Source organism: Phyllobates terribilis, unplaced genomic scaffold, assembly GCF_046119375.1.
Source record: "Phyllobates terribilis strain yellow unplaced genomic scaffold, ASM4611937v1 Scaffold_3__8_contigs__length_932513732, whole genome shotgun sequence".
Classification (NCBI taxonomy): Eukaryota; Metazoa; Chordata; class Amphibia; order Anura; family Dendrobatidae; genus Phyllobates; species Phyllobates terribilis.
This window is the reverse complement of record NW_027362763.1, coordinates 250,892,398-250,917,517: the sequence shown is the minus strand read 5'-3', so window position 1 is coordinate 250,917,517 and position 25,120 is coordinate 250,892,398. Positions and strand designations below refer to the sequence as shown.

General features: G+C 46.3%; 1 protein-coding gene across 3 annotated transcripts in view; it reads left to right on the top strand.

The window, feature by feature from the left end:
- The window catches only part of LOC141258060 (cysteinyl leukotriene receptor 2-like), a 75,390-nt gene that overhangs the window by 43,410 nt on the left and 6,860 nt on the right, over positions 1 to 25,120 (top strand). The gene's annotated exons all lie outside the window — the stretch shown is intronic.

Below are 25,120 nucleotides of genomic sequence, written 5' to 3'. Positions count from 1 at the left end.
CAAAGTAGCATCAATTTCACCAGAGTAGAAATAGTCTAGCAGAGACTGACACCTCTTCCACTAGAAGAAACATACCAGATGGAGGCCCAATCACAAGTCTCCATATTTAAAAAAATTAGGGGTATACACCACCAAAGTGACATCAATTTCACCAGAGTAAAAATAGTATAAAGGGAACTGATACCCCTTCCACTAGAGGAAACACACCAAATACAGACCCAACCAGGAATTTCCACTGTTCAAAAAATTAAAAACAGACACCACCAAAGTGGCATCAATTTCACCAGAGTAAAAATACTATAATGGGGACTGACACCCCTTCCACTAGAGGAAACACACCAGATAGAGACCCAACCAGGAGTTTTCACATCTCAAGAAATTAGGGGCAGACACCACCAAAGTGGCATCAATTACACCGGAGTAGAAATAGTATAATGGGGACTGATGTTTAGTTACTCCAGCATGCGTGTGTCTCTGTCCAGGGTGGGAAGCCACTGGCAAAATTTACTCTTGTACCTTGTATCTAACACCGTGGAAACCCAGTAGTCAGCACTATTTAGAATCCTAACAATACGGGGATCATCTTACAGATAGTGCAGTAAGAAGGTTCAGCAAGAAGGGAACTTTCATGAGGTTCGAGCCCATGGTGTGTTGGTGGCGGCATAACACTGAAGCTTGCTTCCTCCATCCCCTACTGCCAACCATGGACAACAGAGAGGGGATCTTTATCCTCTTCATCTCCTGACTGTTGTGCACCCATCACTTCTTCCTCCTTCAGTTTGACTGGTACCACGAGACCCCCTCGATCACTGTAATCCACCCTCCCTTGGTACCCGCCTGTGCAACGACAGTCTGGAACTTGAAGATATTTTTATCCCTTCCGTATCTTCCTCTGCTTCCGCCTCTTCCTCTGGGACCACCACCTCCTCCCACTTACTATTCAAAGTGTGCTTCAGCATGTAGATGACCGGAATAATGATGCTGATGACAGCATCATCAGCATTAACTATCATAGTAACCATTTCAAAAATGTGCAGAAGGGTGCAGAGGTTCTTAATCTGTGCTCACTCCGCAAACGTGATTTGCACCACGTCCGTAATGTGTTGGTCCAGGCTATGCAATATGAGATACTGCGTCGGGGCTCGTCGCTGCTGCCACAGTTGCTGGAACATGTGCAGAGTGGAATTTCACCATGCACATCGCATATCAACCGGTTAAGAGATATGGCCAAAGACCTCTGTGACGATGCAAGTCGATGACCTGCAGGGTGCGAATGGCCAAAGTGAGCACAGAGCAAACGTGCTTTCTGCAGCAGTGCATCCAGGCCAGGATAGTGGTAGACAAATTGCTGTACCACCAGGTTGATGACGTGGGCCATGCAAGGCACGTGTGTGAGGTTGCCCCGGTGTAAAACACCACCAGGTTTGCACCCTTATCGCACATGGCCTTCCCTGGCTCCAGGTTCAGTGGAGACAGCCATTGCTCAAAATCGGCCTGGATAACTTTCCACAACTCTTGAGCTGTATGACTGCGATCTCCAAGGCATATTAATTTTAACACTGCCTGATTGCGGTGAGCCCTAGCTGTGCAGTACAGAGGTGGGGGGCATTCTCTCTACACTGTTGGAATGCGTTTTCCAGGCAGAGGTTGAGGGCACAGGTGGAGGCCCTAGAGGAGGGGGATGAGGCAGAAGCAGTGGAGGAAGCGTTACATACAGAGGTATGGGGGATTCTAAAACTTGTGGAGCAACCCCTTCCCCGCCTGCCCACACAGCCACCAGAGTCACACATTGCCCAGTCAGCGAGATGTAGCGCCCCTGGCCATGCTTCCTCGCCCAGGTGTCTGTGGTAAAATGTACCCTGTCAGACATAGATTTTTTCAAGAAACGGCTGATGTTGTGTACATGCTGGTGTAGCACAGGCACAGCTTTCTTAGAGAAGTAATATAGTAACATAGTTTTTAAGGTTGAAGGAAGACTAAGTCCATCTACAGTAGTTCAACCCATAGCCTAACATGTTGATCCAGAGGAAGGCAAAAAAAAAGCCATGTGGCAAACACTAAGCTCCACATTGGGGAAAAAAATTCCTTCCTGAATCCACATACGGCAATCATACTAGTTCCCTGGATCAATGCCCTATCAAGGAATCTAGTATATATAACCTGTAATATTATACTTTTCAAGAAACGCATCCAGGCCCTCCTTAAATTTTAGTAGTGAATCACTCATTACAACATCATGCGGCAATGAGTTCCATAGTCTTACAGCTCTTACAGTAAAGAATCCGTGTCTGTGATTATGATTAAACCTTCTTTCCTCCAGACGTAGAATCTGTCCCCTGGTCCCTGTATCAGGCCTCTGAGTAAAAAGATCAGTAGAAAGGTCTTTGTACTGTCCCCTCATATATTTGTACATAGTAATAAGATCACCCCTAAGACTTCGTTTTTCCAAACTAAATAACCCCAAGTGTAATAACCTGTCTTGGTATTGCAGACCCCCCAGTCCTCTAATAAGCTTGGTTGCTCTTTTCTGCACCCGTTCTAGTTCAGCTATGTCTTTCTTATACACCAGAGACCAGTACTGTACACAGTATTCTAAGTGTGGTCGCACTAATGACTTGTATAGAGGTAAAATTATGTTCTCCTCATGAGTAGTGTTGAGCCACCCCCGTAGTGTTCGAGTTCGGTTCGGTTCGTCGAACACCCGTGTGTTCGCCGAACTGTTCGTCGAACTGTTCGTCGAACACCTTCGAACACCGTTAAAACCAATGGCAGGCAAACAAAAACACATAGAAACACATAGAAAACACCTTCAAAGGTGTCCAAAAGCTGACAAACTGCTCAGAAGACACAACTAACACATGGAAAAGTGACAAGTACATATAGTCATGAGAAAAGAAAAGAGGTGGAGGAGTAAAAGGAGGGGGAGACACAGATATAGGCATGTCATGCCCTTCTAAAATCCAAAAAGTGAGAAGCCGACACGTTCAGTCCGCTCCTGCCCTTGCCACCTCCGTGTCGCCGGGTTTGTGCCAGAGCCGCGGTGAACCCTGACGGCCAGCCCCCCTCTCCCAATACTGGTGCATGTCCACTGGTGGGTCGAGCGAGCCCCCCTGTGGTGGAGGCAGCTCTAAGCTTTTTAATTTAAATTGTCTCTCTAATTTGAATGAATACACTTTAAATCCATTTACAAGGATCTATTGGAGGGCAAGTCTCATGCCAGCAGCCGCGTAATTCCAGCTCCAGTAGCGTCCACTAAAGCTGCTGCAGTTAAAAAGCTTTTATAAGGATCGAGCTCGGCTGTCCACCGCAAGGCATCCTACTGCCAGTCCCAGCCCCTATGCCTTGGGGTGCCTCCTGATGCTCTTCACTGAGTATCCCGTGGTCCCGAAGCATTTCCTTTGAAAAAACTAAGTGTCCAAACTACAGGTGGTGTAGCTTGCTTAACAGCCGGGATAATCCGCTGACTAGCAGACACTGCTACTAGGCACAAAGTATTTCCTGGGCTAGATGCAGTTAAAAATTTGTAATTAGATACTCTCATTGGATGCTGAGAAAGCATTCCATAGAGTCTCCTGGCACGCCATATATGATTCTCTTAAAAAGCTTGGGGTAGGGGTCTAGGGGACCCTTTTATAGCCAAAATAATGGCCCTGTATCGCAATACGTCACCTAGACTGAAGATAAATGGAACTGTAGCACCCTGAGGGCTCGGTTGCTACAGAGGTATTGCACCTCCCCCAGAGGTGTGATATCTCACTCTCAGGTAAGAATGGAGTGTGGATCAGGACCCGACACCTGCATGCATTACACCAAATTGCCGTGGGGCAGGGCGACCAATATGCCCCTGAAATGGGCACGACAGTCCCTGTCCCTGGCTGGAGTGGGGAGAGGGAACACTGAGGAAGGGGAACCCTGTAGTGCAGGAGCAGGGAGGAAGCAGTTCCTGGGTGCATTGAGAAGGGAGTATAAAAGGTGGGCACCATCTTAGTTCAGTGCAGAGAGGTCTGAGCAGAAGTGGCAGGGAGCAGGGGCTCTGCATGAGCTCTGCTCCAGAAGCGGGCCTAGTAACAGAGGCCCAGGCCTGGAAGAGGGAGAAGGAAGGAAGAGGAGCGGAGAAGGCTCCAGGAACGAGGAATGAAGGGATCCCAGGGGTGCGGACGGGCGAGTCGCCCCCGCACACCCGAATCCACCTGCATGGAGGGGTCAGGCCAAAGGGGGAGACCGGTCCCCGAAACTAGTGGAGGCAGGAAACGACCCTCAGCTAGAAACCGGAGGCTGTGACATTTTATGTGGCGCAGCCCCTCGCTACACCCGCTAGGGGGGCAGCACATAGGGTCAGGGAAACTGGCGCCAAGTTTACCAAGAGGAGGCCCGAGGCAGCTGGACAGAAGGGTTGGTAAGAAAGGCCAGACAAAGGACACACAAAGGGGGTCCTGTGAAGCGCTCCAAAGTTATCTGGGAGTTGTCTGAGCCCCTCACCTGGTGAACACAGTACGACGTGGGCAGCCGTTACCTGCAGACGTGGTCTGGATAATAAGAACTGTGAGTAAAGGCCCTGGACTGCATCACTGACTCCGTGTCGTTACTGCTGCTGCCCTGCACCATCACCCCCATCCTCCGCATACACTGCCCTGAGGCTATACTCCTCCCGTGGGGAGTTATGCTACGCTCTGCTGCACCCACAACACCAGCCTCAGAGGTCTGCCCTGCAGCGGCGGTTCACTCTGACCGCAATCCACGGGTGGCGTAGTCGGACATTTAAACATCAAAACCACATAAATAGTTCCGCCACTGGTTTGACCACCCTGAGCCACGGAACCGAGTCGCCGCCACGAAGACTACAACCACCAGCATCTACCAAAAAGGGTCCGGCTCCGGGTGTCCCAAGGCCCAGGGGGTGCATCAGAACATTTTCATCACCTTTCACAATCACCAATGGGACAAGGCAGGGATGTCCTCTGTAGAGATGAGCGTTGTTCTACTCGAACTGTTCGCGAATCTCAAATTCGAGCTGTTTTGGGCGGTGTTCGAGCCGTTCGGCGAACACGAACAATTTGAGAAAAATTCGGCTGTTCGAGGTTATGTTCGATAACTGTTCGTGCACCAAAATCATAACTGGATTTTTTCTCAGTAATGATGAAAATTAATGTTAATAAGCAGTTTGAGTGTACAGCGGGGTGGGGGGAGGGGCAGGGGATGGATATCTGCAGGAACAATGAAGATCTCCATTTTTTTTTTCTCTTTCCCGCATTTACAGTGGGGAGGTGCAATCTGTCAGCCTTTCAGCAGCGCACACACGGAGCGAAGTGCTTTTTTTCACACAAGCAAGAGCATGTGTCATTGGCAGTGTATGTCACATGTCCTTGCCCTATAAGACCAAGCCATTTTCCCCGTCTCCACCATTTTCTCACTGCTGTAGCTGCGTGTTAGACGGCACCGCTGTTGCTGTGTGCGCTATACCTTGTTAATTTCAAGCCAATTTTCGCACAAATCTACAGATAGCTTGGGAGTTGGGAATAGTTGTGATTGCAGTCCTTTTAAGGACTAGGTTACAGCATTTCCTACGACTTTAATCAGGCAGGTCTGTGCTCTTAAATAGATAGATTGTGGGAGTAAAGACTAATTGTAATTGGAGTCCTTTTCAGGACTAGGTTACATCAGTTCCTATCAGTTTTTGCCAGGCAGGTCTGTGCCAGTGCTGTGCAAGTTTTTTTCACAGCATTTGGCTGAATCTAGCAAAGCTAATCCTTTTTGGCCTATTGCAGAGTGTGTTAGTCAGTGGAGTAGCCTATCTGTGTTGCAAGATATACCACCTGTGTATAGAATACCAATTTTTTTACTGCACCTAGTGAAGTAAAATCTTTTGGGCATAGCATCATTCTATTAGTCCATCTATACTGACCTCCATCAGGTTGCAAATTGAATATAATTTTTTTCTGCATCTAGCTCTGAAAAAATATTGGGCTTCTAGCTGTGTGTGGGACTTGTTGTATTAGTCCATCTATACTGACCTCCATCAGGTTGCAAACTGAATATATTTTTTTCTGCATCTACCTCTGAAAAAATATTGGGCTTCTAGCTGTGTGTGGGACTTGTTCTATTAATCCATCTATACAGACCTCCATCAGGTTGCAAACTGAATATATTTTTTTCTGCATCTACCGCTGAAAAAATATTGGGCTTCTAGCTGTGTGTGGGACTTGCTGTATTAGTCCATCTATACTGACCTCCATCAGGTTGCAAACTGAATATATTTTTTTCTGCATCTACCTCTGAAAAAATATTGGACTTCTAGCTGTGTGTGGGACTTGTTCTATTAATCCATCTATACAGACCTCCATCAGGTTGCAAACTGAATATATTTTTTTCTGCATCTACCTCTGAAAAAATATTGGGCTTCTAGCTGTGTTTGGGACTTGTTGTATTAGTCCATCTATACTGACCTCCATCAGGTTGCAAACTGAATATATTTTTTTCTGCATCTACCTCTGAAAAAATGTTGGGCTTCAAGCTGTGTGTGGGACTTGTTCTATTAATCCATCTATACAGACCTCCATCAGGTTGCAAACTAAATATATTTTTTTCTGCATCTACCTCTGAAAAAATATGTGGCCTTCTAGCAGTGTGTGGGACTTTCTCTATTAGTCCATCTATACTGACCTCCATCAGGTTGCAAACTGAATATAATTTTTTTCTGCATCTAGCTCTGAAAAAATATTTGGCCTTCTAGCAATGTGTGGGACTTTCTCTATTAGTCCATCTATACTGACCTCCATCAGGTTGCAAATTAAAAATAATTTTTATCTGCATCTACAGTACCTCTGAAAAAAAAAATTTGGGCTTCTAGCTGTGTGTGGGATTTGTTCTATTAGTCCATCTATACTGATCTCCATCAGGTTGCAAATTGAATATAATTTTTATCTGCATCTAGCTCTGAAAAAATATTTGGCCTTCTAGCAGTGTGTGGGACTTTCTCTATTAGTCCATCTATACTGACCTCCATCAGGTTGCAAATTGAATATAATTTTTATCTGCATCTAGCTCTGAAAAAATATTTGGCCTTCTAGCAGTGTGTGGGACTTTCTCTATTAGTCCATCTATACTGACCTCCATCAGGTTGCAAATTAAAAATAATTTTTATCTGCATCTACCTCTGAAAAAATATTTGGGCTTCTAGCTGTGTGTGGGACTTGTTCTATTAATCTATCTATACAGACCTCCATCAGGTTGCAAACTAAATATAATTTTTTTCTGCATCTAGCTCTGAAAAAATATTTGGCCTTCTAGCAGTGTGTGGGACTTTCTCTATTAGTCCATCTATACTGACCTCCATCAGGTTGCAAACTGAATATATTTTTTTCTGCATCTACCTCTGAAAAAATATTGGGCTTCTAGCTGTGTGTGGGACTTGTTGTATTAGTCCATCTATACTGACCTCCATCAGGTTGCAAATTAAAAATAATTTTTATCTGCATCTACAGTACCTCAGAAAAAATATTTGGCCTTCTAGCTGTGTGTGGGACTTGTTCTATTAGTCCATCTATACTGACCTCCATCAGGTTGCAAATTGAATATAATTTTTATCTGCATCTAGCTCTGAAAAAATATTTGGCCTTCTAGCAGTGTGTGGGACTTTCTCTATTAGTCCATCTATACTGACCTCCATCAGGTTGCAAATTAAAAATAATTTTTATCTGCATCTACCTCTGAAAAAATATTTGGGCTTCTAGCTGTGTGTGGGACTTGTTCTATTAATCTATCTATACAGACCTCCATCAGGTTGCAAACTGAATATAATTTTTTTCTGCATCTAGCTCTGAAAAAATATTTGGCCTTCTAGCAGTGTGTGGGACTTGTTCTATTAGTCCACCTATACTGACCTCCACCAAGTTGCAAATTCAAAATAATTTTTTGTCTGCATCTAGCTCTGAAAAAATATTTGGCCTTCTAGCAGTGTGTGGGACTTTCTCTATTAGTCCATCTATACTGACCTCCATCAGGTTGCAAACTGAATATATTTTTTTTCTGCATCTACCTCTGAAAAAATATTGGGCTTGTAGCTGTTTGTGGGACTTGTTCTATTAATCCATCTATACAGACCTCCATCAGGTTGCAAACTGTATAAAACATTTTTCTGCATCTACCTCTGAAAAAATATTTGGGCTTCTAGCTGTGTGTGGGACTTGTTCTATTAGTCCATCTATACTGACCTCCATCAGGTTGCAAATTGAATATAATTTTTTTCTGCATCTAACCCAGACGATAGTTTTGGCCTAATACCACAGGTTGGCCACTCAGCTCTGCTCGGTTCCCATCCATTGTTTTTTTGTGCAAACAACTCCAGAGTTGTGAATTAGTTAACCACCAAAATGAGTGGAAAAAGGCCTGCTGCTGGTGGAAAGGGGAATAGGCGTATTGGGAAGGGGAAAAAAGGGTGTGTCCGTGGGGTAGGTGTTAAAGCAACAGTAACATCTGCAGAAGAAAGACCATCTTCCAGACAAACTAAAATGTCTACTTCTTTTAGCGGACAATGTGATAAGATCCCTTTCTTACGGCCACGCCAATCGCTACAAATTCCAGATGAGGCACAAAAACAGCAGGTGCTTCAACGGATATCAAGTGCTCCTTTAAGTGGGCTCTCCTCCACATCAACTTCAACATCACAAATACTCCAGTCCTCAAAGGTGTCACCCCAATCGCACTTGCTTCCTCACAGCTCCCAAATCTCCAGCTGCCCGTCTGAGTATGAGGTAGAACAGATGGTTGAGTCTGCAGAGCTGTTTACTCATACTATAGCCTGGGAATCAGAGGTCGACTCCAGCGCTTCTGTGAATCCAGACGAGGAAATGATCTGCACTGATGCCCAGAATCTTTATGAGTCGGATCCAGGACCAGACGCAGAAGGTTCTGACCATAATGTAGACCCTCATTCCCAAACTGTAAATCCTGTTGGTGGAGACAATGAGGAAGACGATGATAAGACTCAAATACCTGATTGGAGCGACAACTTTAGTTTTTTGTCAGGGCAGGAACAGGTTGGCTCTGAGGACGACGGGTGTGATAACGCACAGGGTGATGATGATGAGGTTAGAGATCCCACTTACTGTCAACCCACAGTCAGCCAAGAGATGAGGTCAGCAGAGGAGGTGGAGGAAGATGCTAGTGACGACGAGGTCAGGTTGCGCCTTCCTGGACAGAGACGTAGTACTGGAAGCACGTCAACAACTGCATCCTCAAACACAACTCTGCCTCTCACCACAAGTCGTGGTGGCTCTTCAGGTCGCATGGGTGCTAAGCCTTGCATAGCCTGGACATTTTTTCAGATCGATAAAGATGACCCAACTCGTGTTATCTGTAACATTTGTCAGCAAAAGCTAAGTAGAGGCCAAAAAATACATAGTTTGAGTACTTCATGCATGAACCGGCACATGGTCATGAAGCATAAGTTGCAGTGGGAAGCTCAGTGTGCTACAATGCGGCCTAGCCGGCCGGGCCAACCACCGTCTGCCATATCTTGTGCATCCGCGGCCTCTTCATCCTCTGTGACTGGGGGGACAGCAGTCACACCTGTTTTGGGGCGCAGACCTGCCACCTCTTTACCCGCAACAGCCAGCGTGATTGGCAGGTCATCATTTTCTTTGGAGGTGGTAACACCAGCTGGTGTTGAGCGCTGTCCGACATCGATAGCGCCACCTTTGGATCAAGGCAACCTAACATGTCCGCCTGCATCTTCCTCACAGACCGGCAGTTTGCCGGGGACACCCTTATCAACCCCGTCTAAGCACAATAGCCAGCCCTTGGTCCCTCAGATGTGGACAAGTAAAAGACCATTTCCTCCTAGCCATGAGAAAGCTAAGAGGTTGAATTTCACCATCTGCAAGCTCTTGGCTACAGAAATGCTGCCTTTCCGCCTGGTGGACACAGAGGATTTTCGAGACCTTATGTCCGTCGCAGTGCCCCAGTACCAGATGCCCAGTCGGCACTACTTCTCAAAGAAAGGTGTGCCTGCGCTCCACCAGCATGTCGCACACAACATCACCGCTTCTTTGAGAAACTCTGTGTGTGACAGGGTGCATTTCACCACAGACACTTGGACGAGTAGGCATGGACAGGGGCATTACATGTCGCTGACTGGGCACTGGGTAACTATGGTGACAGCAGGACAAGGGGCTGCTGTCCAAGTCTTGCCGTCCCCACGAGTTGTGCGTCAATCCTCTTTATGTCAAAGTTCCTCCACTGCTTCTGCCTCCTCAACCTCCTCTCGGTCTTCCACCTGCACCCAAAGCCTGTCTGGTCATGCCACAAGCTTTCTAACTGCGCAGAAGGGATCCTGCACACCTCCTTACTATGCTGGCAGTAGGGCTCAACGTCATCAGGCGGTTTTTACATTGAAATGTCTGGGAAATGTGAGTCACACAGCTGAAGAGTTGTGGTCAGCTCTGGAGAACCAATTTCATGAATGGTTGTCTCCACTGGACCTGAAACCAGGGAAGGCCGTGTGCGACAATGCTGCAAACCTGGGTGCGGCCCTTCGCCGGCGCAATGTCACACACGTGCCTTGTATGGCTCACGTGTTGAACCTGGTTGTCCAGCAATTTTTAGCCCACTATCCCAGACTAGATGGCCTTCTGCAGAGGGCACGGTCGCTGTGTGCTCACTTCCGCCGTTCGCATCCCGCAGCTCAGCGACTTACATCTCTACAGAAGTCGTTGGGCCTGCCACTTCACCGGCTAAAATGCGATGTGCCTACCCGGTGGAATTCAACTCTGCACATGTTGCAGCGACTGTGGCAGCACCAACAAGCCCTGGTGCAATACGTTCTGACGTATAGCCTGGGCCAACGAGATCCAGAGGTGGGGCAAATCACGCTGGAGGAGTGGTCTCAGATCAGGGACCTATGCACCCTTCTGCACAGTTTTGAAATGGCGACGAAGATGTTTAGTGCTGACGATGCCATTATCAGCATGACTATTCCGGTGATTTACATGCTGGAGCACATGTTAAACAGAATTCGGAGTCAGGTGGTGGCACAAGAGGAGGTGGAGGAAGTAGAGGAGGAGGAGTTGTATGCGGAAGGGCTAACATCTGCAAGGTCCAGACGGTCGGCAGCACCAAGGCGGCAGGCATATGAGGGTGGGGGAGATGGTTTTACCAGGGCGCATGGTAGCAGCCAAACTAGTGAGGAAGGTGCAGGAGCCCAGGAAGAAGTGGAGGACGAACTGAAGGAAGACTCATCAGATGAGGGAGACCTTGATCACATTTCTGTTGTGCGAGGTTGGGGGGAGAGGACAGAGGAAGGAAGCATGATTGTTACCTCGCCACCAACACAACAGGGACTTGGTGCTCCTGGATGCGCAACACACATGAATGCCTTCTTGCTGCACTACCTGCAACATGACCCTCGAATTGTGAGAATTAGAAATAATCCTGACTACTGGGTTGCCACACTGTTAGATCCCCGGTACAAAAGTAAATTTGCAGAAATTATTCCTGCCATAGAAAGGGATGCACGCATGCAGGAGTATCAGCAGAGACTGTTGCAGAATCTTACATGTGCTTTTCCACAAAATACCAGTGGTGCACGTAGTGAATCTCACAGTTCCAACTTGCCAACCGTGGGACCGTCAAGTGTTCAGCACTCAAACCGTAACAGAACCACAGTATCTGCTGGTAACATCAATTTTGCGGAATCATTTCACCAATTTTTTAGCCCATCCTTTGCAAGGCCACAGGAGACAAGAAGTCTGACACATAGTCAACGCCTAGAGACGATGGTACAGGAGTATCTCCAAGTAAACATTGAAGCCATGACTGTGTCACTGGACCCTTGCTCTTTTTGGGCTTCCAATCTGGATAAATGGCCGGAGCTAGCCACTTACGCCTTGGAGATCTTGTCATGCCCCGCAGCCAGCGTTCTGTCTGAACGTGTGTTCAGCGCTGCTGGTGGTGTGCTGACAGATAAGCGCACGCGGCTCTCCACTGATAATGTAGACAGACTCACGTTCATAAAGATGAACAAATCATGGATCCGAAACGACTTTTCTACCCCTGTGTCATCCTGGGGAGAGTAAAAGCTTGATGATTGGCTAAAATCACCCTACCAACCGTTTTAAGCTTTCAAATTACTAATCATGTTTATCTGTATCTTAGCTGGAAAATAATTTGGGCTTTGTAGCAGTGTGCAGCACTGATTGTATTAGGCCATCTATAATAAGCTCCACCAGATTTAAAATTACTAATCATGTTTATCTGTATCTTGACTGGAAAATAATTTGGGCTTTGTAGCAGTGTGCAGCACTGATCCTATTAGGCCATCTATACTAAAGCTTCACCAGATTTAAAATTAATAATAATTTTTAGCTGCATCTAGCCCGGAAAATAATTTTGGGGCTCCGAGATGCGCAAGACACATAAGTGCCTTCTTGCTGCACTACCTGCAGCATGACCCTCATATTGTCAGAATTCGAAGTAATCATGACTACTGGGTTGCCACACTCTTAGATCCCCCAAACTTTTCGATCAACCTTTTCATTTTAATAAAGACCAAAAAAATGGTCATTTTTGAAATTATAAGCATTAGCAGGTTGTTAGAAACTGAAATCAAACAGTTTTCAACTCAAAACTTTATTCTAGGTGATGTTACATTTTCACATAGGACCCCTTGTTCGAAAGGAGCTTCTGAACTCTCGTCCATTGAATTTGTCAGGTTTTGGATGGTTTCTGCTTCAATTGTTTTGCATGAGGACAGAATACCCTCCCAGAGCTGTTGCTTAGATGTGAACTGCCTCCCGCCATCATAGACACTCCTTTTTATGATGCTCCAAAGGTTCTGAATGGGGTAGAGGTCAGGGGAGCATGGGGGTCACACCATAAGTTTGTCCCCTTTTATGCCCATATCAGCCAGAGATGCAGATGTTTTATGTGCAGCATGAGATGGTGCATTATCATGCAAAAAAATGATCTTGCTGTGAAATGCACGGTTCTTCTTCTTGAACCATGGCAGGAAGTGCTGTTTGAGAAAATCCACATACATTATGGAGTTCATCTTTAGCGCCTTCAGGGATCCTAAAGGGGCCGACAATCTCTCTCCCCATGATTCCAGCCCAAAACATTACTCCACCTCCTCCTTGTTGGCGCTGTAGCCGTGTTTGCGTGGGGTGTCCATCAACCAGCCATCCTCCACTCCATCCATCTGGACCATCGAGCGCTGCACGGCACTCATCCGTGAACAAAACAGTTTTGAAATCAGTCTTCATGTAATGTTTGGCCCACTGGAGCCGTTTCTGCTTGTGTGAAGTGGATAGAGGAGGTCGACAGGATGGCGTATGCACAGCTGCAAACCTCTGAAGGACCCTGCATCTTGTTGTTCGGGGGACGTTGGAGGCACCAGCAGCTTCAAAAACTTGTCTGCTGCTATGACAAGGCTTTTTTGCCGCTGCTCTTTCAACCTGACGTAATTGCCTGTAGGAAAGAGTCCTCAATTTGCCCTTATCAGCACGCACACGTGTGTACTGTGAATCAGCTACATACTTCTTGATTGCCAAGACACTTCATCCTGATCATCGCACAATGTTGATTGTAGTCATGCCTTGACCTAAACACTCCACAATTTGTTGCTTCTCAGCAGCCGACACATCCTTTTTCTTTCCCATTTTGGCAGAAAATGTAGGCTGCTTAATAATGTGAGACAGCCTTCTTAAGTAGTCTTGCCTTCCATTGGACACACCTGCCAAACTAATTAGCACAGGTGTCTGCAATTGCTTACAGTGATATAAAGAGCCCTGACACACATCACCATCAATGAGTTTAACTGACAAACAAACAAATTCTTCCCTTATCACTCCTAAACACTTTTTGCATAATAATTTGGAACACAGTGTACATGTGCTTTTCCACAAAACACCAGTGGTTCACGTAGTGAATCTTACAGTTCTAACTTGCCAACCGTGGTCTGTATGGAGTTGTTCAATAAAGGGCCCAAAATTAAGATAACATAGATGGGAGAGGTCTCTATGAATAGGAATTCCTAAGTATTTGATACCCTGTGAGGGCCAGGCAAAGGGAAAGTTGGACTGGATGGAATCCTATATGGATTTGGGGAGGGAGACATCGAGGGCCTCAGACTTCGCTGCATTGATTTTAAAATTTGACCATGTAACAAAGTGATCTATTTCAGCCATAACAGCATGGATGGATATATGTGATTGAGTGATATATACTAGGACATCATCAGCAAATAGAGAGCACTTGTACTCGGTGCCTCCCACCTCAATCCACCTAATATTGGGGTTATGGCGAATTGATGAGAGCAGGTGCTCCGTCACTAGGATGTATAAGAGAGGGGACAGAGAACATCCCTGCCTTGTCCCATTGGTGATTGTGAAAGGTGATGAAAATGTTCTGACGCGCCCCCTGGGCCTTGGGACACCCGGAGCCGGACCCTTTTTGTTGGATGCTGGTGGTTGTAGTCTCCGTGGCGGCAACCCGATTCCGTGGCTCAGGGCGGTCAAACCAGTGGCGGAACTATTTATGTGGTTTTGATGTTTAAATGTCCGACTACGCCACCCGTGGATTGCGGTCAGAGTGAACCGCCGCTCCAGGGCAGACCGCTGAGGCTGGTGTTGTGGGGGCAGCAGAGCGTAGGAGTATAGCCTCAGGGCAGTGTATGCGGAGGATGGGGGTGATGGTGCAGGGCAGCAGCAGTAACGACACGGAGTCAGTGATGCAGTCCAGGGCCTTTACTCACAGTTCTTATTATCCAGACCACGTCTGCAGGTAACGGCTGCCCACGTCGTACTGTGCTCACCAGGTGAGGGGCTCAGACAACTCCCAGATAACTTTGGAGCGCTTCACAGGACCCCCTTTGTGTGTCCTTTGTCTGGCCTTTCTTACCAACCCTTCTGTCCGGCTGCCTCGGGCCTCCTCTTGGTAAACTTGGCGCCAGTTTCCCTGACCCTATGTGGTGCCTTCCTAGCGGGGGTAGCGAGGGGCTGCACCACATAAAATGTCACAGCCTCCTGTTTCTAGCTGAGGGTCGTTTCCTGCCTCCACTAGTTTCGGGGACCGGTCTCCCCCTTTGGCCTGACCCCTCCACGCAGGTGGATTCGGGCGTGCGGTGGCGACTCGCCCGTCCGCACCCCTGGGATCCCTTCGTTCCTCGTTCCTGGAGCCTTCTCCGCTCCTCTTCCTTCCTTCTCCATCTTCCTGGCCTGGGCCTCTGTTACTAGGCCCGCCTCCGGAGCAGAGCTCATGCAGAGCCCCTGCTCCCTGCCACTTCTGCTCAGACTTCTCTGCACTGAACTAAGATGGTGCCCACCTTTTATACTCCCTTCTCAATGCACCCAGGAACTGCTTCCTCCCTGCTCCTGCACTACAGGGTTCCCCTTCCTCAGTGTTCCCTCCCCCCACTCCAGCCAGGGACAGGGACTGTCGTGCCCATCTCAGGGGCATATTGGTCGCCCTGCCCCACGGCAATGTGGTGTAATGCATGCAGGTGTCGGGTCCTGATCCACACTACATCCTTACCTGAGAGTGAGATATCACACCTCTGGGTGAGGTGCAATACCTCTGTAGCAACCGAGCCCTCAGGGTGCTACAGTTCCATTTATCTTCAGCCTAGGTGACGTATTGCGATACAGGGCCGTGATTTTGGCTATAAAAGGGTCCCCTAGACCCCTACCCCAAGCTTTTTAAGAGAATCATATATGGCGTGCCAGGAGACTCTATGGAATGCTTTCTCAGCATCCAACGAGAGTATCTAATTACAAATTTTTAATTGCATCTAGCCCAGGAAATACTTTGTGCCTAGTAGCAGTGTCTGCTAGTCAGCGGATTATCCCGGCTGTTAAGGAAGCTACACCACCTGTAGTTTGGACACTTAATTTTTTCAAAGGAAATGCTTCGGGACCACGGGATACTCAGTGAAGAGCATAAGGAGGCACCCCAAGGCATAGGGGCTGGGACTGGCAGTAGGATGCCTTGCGGTGGACAGCCGAGCTCGATCCTTATGAAAGCTTTTTAACTGCAGCAGCTTTAGTGGACGCTAATGGAGCTGGAATTACGCGGCTGCTGGCATGAGACTTGCCCTCCAATAGATCCTTGTAAATGGATTTAAAGTGTATTCATTCAAATTAGAGAGACAATTTAAATTAAAAAGCTTAGAGCTGCCTCCACCACAGGGGGGCTCGCTCGACCCACCAGCGGACAGGCACCAGTATTGGGAGAGGGGGACTGGCCGTCAGGGTTCACCGCTGCTCTGGCACAAACCTGGCGACGCGGAGGTGGCACGGGCAGGAGCGGACTGAACGTGTCGGCTTCTCACTTTTTGGATTTTAGAAGGGCATGACATGCCTATATCTGTGTCTCCCCCTCCTTTTACTCCTCCACCTCTTTTCTTTTCGCATGACTATATGTACTTGTCACTTTTTCATGTGTTAGTTGTGTCTTCTGAGCAGTTTGTCAGCTTTTGGACACCTTTGAAGGTGTTTTCTATGTGTTTCTATGTGTTTTTGTTTGCCTGCCATTGGTTTTAACGGTGTTCGAAGTTGTTTGACGAACAGTTCGACGAACAGTTCGGCGAACACACTGGTGTTCGACGAACCGAACCGAACTCGAACACTACGGGGGTGGCTCAACACTAGTCCTCTGTCCCCTCTCTTATACATCCTAGTGACGGAGCACCTGCTCTCATCAATTCGCCATAACCCCAATATTAGGTGGATTGAGGTGGGAGGCACCGAGTACAAGTGCTCTCTATTTGCTGATGATGTACTAGTATATATCACTCAATCACATATATCCATCCATGCTGTTATGGCTGAAATAGATCACTTTGTTACATGGTCAAATTTTAAAATCAATGCAGCGAAGTCTGAGGCCCTCGATGTCTCCCTCCCCAAATCCATATAGGATTCCATCCAGTCCAACTTTCCCTTTGCCTGGCCCTCACAGGGTATCAAATACTTAGGAATTCCTATTCATAGAGACCTCTCCCATCTATGTTATCTTAATTTTGGGCCCTTTATTGAACAACTCCATACAGACCACGGTTGGCAAGTTAGAACTGTAAGATTCACTACGTGAACCACTGGTGTTTTGTGGAAAAGCACATGTACACTGTGTTCCAAATTATTATGCAAAAAGTGTTTAGGAGTGATAAGGGAAGAATTTGTTTGTTTGTCAGTTAAACTCATTGATGGTGATGTGTGTCAGGGCTCTTTATATCACTGTAAGCAATTGCAGACACCTGTGCTAATTAGTTTGGCAGGTGTGTCCAATGAAAGGCAAGACTAATTAAGAAGGCTGTCTCACATTATTAAGCAGCCTACATTTTCTGCCAAAATGGGAAAGAAAAAGGATGTGTCGGCTGCTGAGAAGCAACAAATTGTGGAGTGTTTAGGTCAAGGCATGACTACAATCAACATTGTGCGATGATCAGGATGAAGTGTCTTGGCAATCAAGAAGTATGTAGCTGATTCACAGTACACACGTGTGCGTGCTGATAAGGGAAAATTGAGGACTCTTTCCTACAGGCAATTACGTCAGGTTAAACGAGCAGCGGCAAAAAAGCCTTGTCATAGCAGCAGACAAGTTTTTGAAGCTGCTGGTGCCTCCAACGTCCCCCGAACTACAATATGCAGGGTCCTTCAGAGGTTTGCAGCTGTGCATATGCCATCCTGTCGACCTCCTCTATCCACTTCACACAAGCAGAAACGGCTCCAGTGGGCCAAACATTACATGAAGACTGATTTCAAAACTGTTTTGTTCACGGATGAGTGCCGTGCAGCGCTCGATGGTCCAGATGGATGGAGTGGAGGATGGCTGGTTGATGGACACCCCACGCAAACACGGCTACAGCGCCAACAAGGAGGAGGTGGAGTAATGTTTTGGGCTGGAATCATGGGGAGAGAGATTGTCGGCCCCTTTAGGATCCCTGAAGGCGCTAAAGATGAACTCCATAATGTATGTGGATTTTCTCAAACAGCACTTCCTGCCATGGTTCAAGAAGAAGAACCATGTATTTCACAGCAAGATCATTTTTTTGCATGATAATGCACCATCTCATGCTGCACATAAAACATCTGCATCTCTGGCTGATATGGGCATAAAAGGGGACAAACTTATGGTGTGACCCCCATGCTCCCCTGACCTCTACCCCATTCAGAACCTCTGGAGCATCATCAAAAGGAGTGTCTATGATGGCGGGAGGCAGTTCACATCTAAGCAACAGCTCTGGGAGGGTATTCTGTCCTCATGCAAAACAACTGAAGCAGAAACCATCCAAAACCTGACAAATTCAATGGACGAGAGAGTTCAGAAGCTCCTTTAGAACAAGGGGTCCTATGTGAAAATGTAACATCACCTAGAATAAAGTTTTGAGTTGAAAACTGTTTGATTTCAGTTTATAATAACCTGCTAATGCTTATAATTTCAAAAATGACCATTTTTTTGGTCTTTATTAAAATGAAAAGGTTGATCGAAAAGTTTGGGGGATCTAAGAGTGTGGCAACCCAGTAGTCATGATTACTTTGAATTCTGACAATATGAGGGTCATGTTGCAAGTAGTGCTGCAAGAAGGCACTTATGTGTCTTGCGTATCTCGGAGCCCCAAAATTATTTTCCGGGCTAGATGCAGCTAAAAATTATTATTAATTTTAAGTCTGCTGGAGCTTAGTATAGATGGCCTAATAGGATCAGTGCTGCACACTGCTACAAAGCCCAAATTATTTTCCAGTCAAGATACAGATAAACATGATTAGTAATTTGAAAGCTTAAAACGGTTGGTAGGGTGATTTTAACCAATCATCAAGCTTTTACTCTCCCCAGGATGACACAGGGTAGAAAAGTCGTTTCGGATCCATGATTTGTTCATCTTTATGAACGTGAGTCTGTCTACATTATCAGTGGAGAGCCGGGTGCGCTTATCTGTCAGCACACCACCAGCAGCGCTGAACATGCGTTCAGACAGAACGCTGGCTGCGGGCCATGACAAGATCTCCAAGGTTTAAGTGGCTAGCTCCGGCCATTTATCCAGAAGCCCAAAAAGAGCAAGGGTCCAGTGACACAGTCATGGCTTCAATGTTTACTTGGAGATACTCCTGTACCATCGTCTCTAGGCGTTGACTATGTGTCAGACTTCTTGTCTCCTGTGGCCTTGCAAAGGATGGGCTAAAAAAGTGGTGAAATGATTCCGCAAAATTGATGTTACCAGCAGATACTGTGGTTCTGTTACGGTTTGAGTGCTGAACACTTGACGGTCCCACGGTTGGCTAGTTGGAACTGTGAGATTCACTACGTGCACCACTGGTGTTTTGTGGAAAAGCACATGTAAGATTCTGCAACAGTCTCTGCTGATACTCCTGCATGCGTGCATCCCTTTCTATGGCAGGAATAATTTCTGCAAATTTACTTTTGTACCGGGGATCTAACAGTGTGGTAACCCAGTAGTCAGGATTATTTCTAATTCTCACAATTCGAGGGTCATGTTGCAGGTAGTGCAGCAAGAAGGCACTCATGTGTGTTGCGCATCCAGGAGCACCAAGTCCCTGTTGTGTTGGTGGCGAGGTAACAATCATGCTTCCTTCCTCTGTCCTCTCCCCCCAACCTCGCACAACAGAAATGTGATCAAGGTCTCCCTCATCTGATGAGTCTTCCATCAGTTCGTCCTACACTTCTTCCTGGGCTCCTGCACCTTCCTCACTAGTTTGGCTGCTACCATGCGCCCTGGTAAAACCATCTCCCCCACCCTCACATGCCTGCCGCCTTGGTGCTGCCGACCGTCTGGACCTTGCAGATGTTAGCCCTTCCGCATACAACTCCTCCTCCTCTACTTCCTCCACCTCCTCTTGTGCCACCACCTGACTCCAAATTCTGTTTAACATGTGCTCCAGCATGTAAATCACCGGAATAGTCATGCTGATAATGGCATCGTCAGCACTAAACATCTTTGTCGCCATTTCAAAACTGTGCAGAAGGGTGCATAGGTCCCTGATCTGAGACCACTCCTCCAGCGTGATTTGCCCCACCTCCGGATCTCGTTGGCCCAGGCTATACGTCAGAACGTATTGCACCAGGGCTTGTCGGTGCTGCCACAGTCGCTGCAACATGTGCAGAGTTGAATTCCACCGGGTAGGCACATCGCATTTTAGCCGGTGAAGTGGCAGGCCCAACGACTTCTGCAGAGATGTAAGTCGCTGAGCTGCGGGATGCGAACGGCGGAAGTGAGCACACAGCGACCGTGCCCTCTGCAGAAGGCCATCTAGTCTGGGATAGAGGGCTAAAAATTGCTGGACAACCAGGTTCAACACGTGAGCCATACAAGGCACGTGTGTGACATTGCCCCGGCGAAGGGCCGCACCCAGGTTTGCAGCATTGTCGCACATGGCCTTCCCTGGTTTCAGGTCCAGTGGAGACAACCATTCATTAAATTGGTTCTCCAGAGCTGACCACAACTCCTCAGCTGTGTGACTCACATTTCCCAGACATTTCAAAGTAAAAACCGCCTGATGACGTTGAGCCCTACTGCCAGCATAGTAAGGAGGTGTGCAGGATCCCTTCTGCGCAGTTAGAAAGCTTGTGGCATGACCAGACAGGCTTTGGGTGCAGGTGGAAGACCGAGAGGAGGTTGAGGAGGCAGAAGCAGTGGAGGAACTTTGACATAAAGAGGATTGACGCACAACTCGTGGGGACGGCAAGACTTGGACAGCAGCCCCTTGTCCTGCTGTCACCATAGTTACCCAGTGCCCAGTCAGCGACATGTAACGCCCCTGTCCATGCCTACTTGTCCAAGTGTCTGTGGTGAAATGCACCCTGTCACACACAGAGTTTCTCAAAGAAGCGGTGATGTTGTGTGCGACATGCTGGTGGAGCGCAGGCACACCTTTCTTTGAGAAGTAGTGCCGACTGGGCATCTGGTACTGGGGCACTGCGACGGACATAAGGTCTCGAAAATCCTCTGTGTCCACCAGGCAGAAAGGCAGCATTTCTGTAGCCAAGAGCTTGCAGATGGTGAAATTCAACCTCTTAGCTTTCTCATGGCTAGGAGGAAATGGTCTTTTACTTGTCCACATCTGAGGGACCGAGGGCTGGCTATTGTGCTTAGACGGGGTTGATAAGGGTGTCCCCAGCAAACTGCCGGTCTGTGAGGAAGATGCAGGCGGACATGTTAGGTTGCCTTGATCCAAAGGTGGTGCTATCGATGTCGGACAGCGCTCAACACCAGCTGGTGTTACCACATCCAAAGAAAATGATGACCTGCCAATCACGCTGGCTGTTGCGGGTAAAGAGGTGGCAGGTCTGCGCCCCAAAACAGGTGTGACTGCTGTCCCCCCAGTCACAGAGGATGAAGAGGCCGCGGATGCACAAGATATGGCAGACGGTGGTTGGCCCGGCCGGCTAGGCCGCATTGTAGCACACTGAGCTTCCCACTGCAACTTATGCTTCATGTCCATGTGCCGGTTCATGCATGAAGTACTCAAACTATGTATTTTTTGGCCTCTACTTAGCTTTGGCTGACAAATGTTACAGATAACATGAGTTGGGTAATCTTTATCGATCTGAAAAAATGCCCACGCTATGCAAGGCTTAGCACCCATGCGACCTGAAGAGCCACCACGACTTGTGGTGAGAGGCAGAGTTGTGTTTGAGGATGCAGTTGTTGACGTGCTTCAAGTACTACGTCTCTGTCCAGGAAGGCGCAACCTGACCTCGTCGTCACTAGCATCTTCCTCCACCTCCTCTGCTGACCTCATCTCTTGGCTGACTGTGGGTTGACAGTAAGTGGGATCTCCAACCTCATCATCATCACCCTGTGCGTTATCACACCCGTCGTCCTCAGAGCCAACCTGTTCCTGCCCTGACAAAAAACTAAAGTTGTCGCTCCAATCAGGTATTTGAGTCTCATCATCGTCTTCCTCATTGTCTCCACCAACAGGAGTTACAGTTTGGGAATGAGGGTCTACATTATGGTCAGAACCTTCTGCGTCTGGTCCTGGATCCGATTCATAAAGATTCTGGGCATCAGTGCAGATCATTTCCTCATCTGGATTCACAGAAGCGCTGGAGTCTACCTCTGATTCCCAGGCTATAGTATGAGTAAACAGCTCTGCAGACACAACCATCTGTTCTACCTCATACTCAGACGGGCAGCTGGAGATTTGGGAGCTGTGAGGAAGCAAGTGCGACTGGGGTGACACCTTTGAGGACTGGAGTATTTGTGATGTTGAAGTTGATGTGGAGGAGAGCCCACTTAAAGGAGCACTTGATATCCGTTGAAGCACCTGCTGTTTTTGTGCCTCATCTGGAATTTGTAGCGATTGGCGTGGCCGTAAGAAAGGGATCTTATCACATTGTCCGCTAAAATAAGTAGACATTTTAGTTAGGCTGGAAGATGGTCTTTCTTCTGCAGATGTTACTGTTGCTTTAACACCTACCCCACGGACACCTACCCCACGGTCCCACACTCTGCTAGAAGGCCAAATATTTTTTCAGAGCTGGATACAGATAAAAATTATTTTTAATTTGCAACCTGATGGAGGTCAGTATAGATGGACTAATAGAGAAAGTCCCACACACTGCTAGAAGGCCAAATATTTTTTCAGAGCTAGATGCAGACAAAAAATTATTTTCAGTTTGCAACCTGATGGAGGTCAGTATAGATGGACTAATAGAACAAGTCCCACACACAGCTAGAAGCCCAAATATTTTTTCAGAGGTAGATGCAGAAAAAAATTATATTCAGTTTGCAACCTGATGGAGGTCTGTATAGATGGATTAATAGAACAGGTCCCACACACAGCTAGAAGCCCAATATTTTTTCAGAGGTAGATGCAGAAAAAATATATATTCAGTTTGCAACCTGATGGAGGTCAGTATAGATGGACTAATAGAGAAAGTCCCACACACTGCTAGAAGGCCAAATATTTTTTCAGAGCTGGAAGCAGATAAAAATTATTTTTAATTTGCAACCTGATGGAGGTCAGTATAGATGGACTAATAGAGAAAGTCCCACACACTGCTAGAAGGCCAAATATTTTTTCAGAGCTGGATGCAGATAAAAATTATTTTTAATTTGCAACCTGATGGAGGTCAGTATAGATGGACTAATAGAGAAAGTCCCACACACTGCTAGAAGGCCAAATATTTTTTCAGAGCTAGATGCAGAAAAAAATTATATTCAGTTTGCAACCTGATGGAGGTCAGTATAGATGGACTAATAGAACTAGTCCCACACACAGCTAGAAGGCCAAATATTTTTTCAGAGGTAGATGCAGATAAAAATTATTTTTAATTTGCAACCTGATGGAGGTCAGTATAGATGGACTAATAGAGAAAGTCCCACATACTGCTAGAAGGCCAAATATTTTTTCAGAGCTAGATGCAGACAAAAAATTATTTTCAGTTTGCAACCTGATGGAGGTCAGTATAGATGGACTAATAGAACAAGTCCCACACACAGCTAGAAGCCCAAATATTTTTTCAGAGGTAGATGTAGAAAAAAATTATATTCAGTTTGCAACCTGATGAAGGTCTGTATAGATGGATTAATAGAACAAGTCCCACACACAGCTAGAAGCCCAATATTTTTTCAGAGGTAGATGCAGAAAAAATATATATTCAGTTTGCAACCTGATGGAGGTCAGTATAGATGGACTAATAGAGAAAGTCCCACACACTGCTAGAAGGCCAAATATTTTTTCAGCGCTGGATGCAGATAAAAATTATTTTTAATTTGCAACCTGATGGAGGTCAGTATAGATGGACTAATAGAGAAAGTCCCACACACTGCTAGAAGGCCAAATATTTTTTCAGAGCTGGATGTAGATAAAAATTATTTTTAATTTGCAACCTGATGGAGGTCAGTATAGATGGACTAATAGAGAAAGTCCCACACACTGTTAGAAGGCCAAATATTTTTTCAGAGCTAGATGCAGAAAAAAATTATATTCAGTTTGCAACCTGATGGAGGTCAGTATAGATGGACTAATAGAACAAGTCCCACACACAGCTAGAAGCCCAAATATTTTTTCAGAGGTAGATGCAGATAAAAATTATTTTTAATTTGCAACCTGATGGAGGTCAGTATAGATGGACTAATAGAGAAAGTCCCACACACTGCTAGAAGGCCAAATATTTTTTCAGAGCTAGATGCAGACAAAAAATTATTTTCAGTTTGCAACCTGATGGAGGTCAGTATAGATGGACTAATAGAACAAGTCCCACACACAGCTAGGAGCCCAAATATTTTTTCAGAGGTAGATGCAGAAAAAAATTATATTCAGTTTGCAACCTGATGGAGGTCTGTATAGATTGATTAATAGAACAAGTCCCACACACAGCTAGAAGCCCAATATTTTTTCAGAGGTAGATGCAGAAAAAAAATATATTCAGTTTGCAACCTGATGGAGGTCAGTATAGATGGACTAATAGAACAAGTCCCACACACTGCTAGAAGCCCAAATATTTTTTCAGAGGTAGCTGCAGAAAAAAATTATATTCAGTTTGCAACCTGATGGAGTTCTGTATAGATGGATTAATAGAACAAGTCCCACAGACAGCTAGAAGCCCAATATTTTTTCAGAGGTAGATGCAGAAAAAAAATATATTCAGTTTGCAACCTGATGGAGGTCAGTATAGATGGACTAATAGAGAAAGTCTCATACACTGCTAGAAGGCCAAATATTTTTTCAGAGCTAGATGCAGAAAAAAATTATATTCAGTTTGCAACCTGATGGAGGTCAGTATAGATGGACTAATAGAACAAGTCCCACACACTGCTAGAAGCCCAAATATTTTTTCAGAGCTAGATGCAGAAAAAAATTATATTCAATTTGCAACCTGATGGAGGTCAGTATAGATGGACTAATAGAATGATGCTATGCCCAAAAGATTTTACTTCACTAGGTGCAGTAAAAAATTGGTATTCTATACACAGGTGGTATATCTTGCAACACAGATAGGCTACTCCACTGACTAACACACTCTGCAATAGGCCAAAAAGGATTAGCTTTGCTAGATTCAGCCAAATGCTGTGAAAAAAACTTGCACAGCACTGGCACAGACCTGCCTGGCAAAAACTGATAGGAACTGATGTAACCTAGTCCTGAAAAGGACTGCAATTACA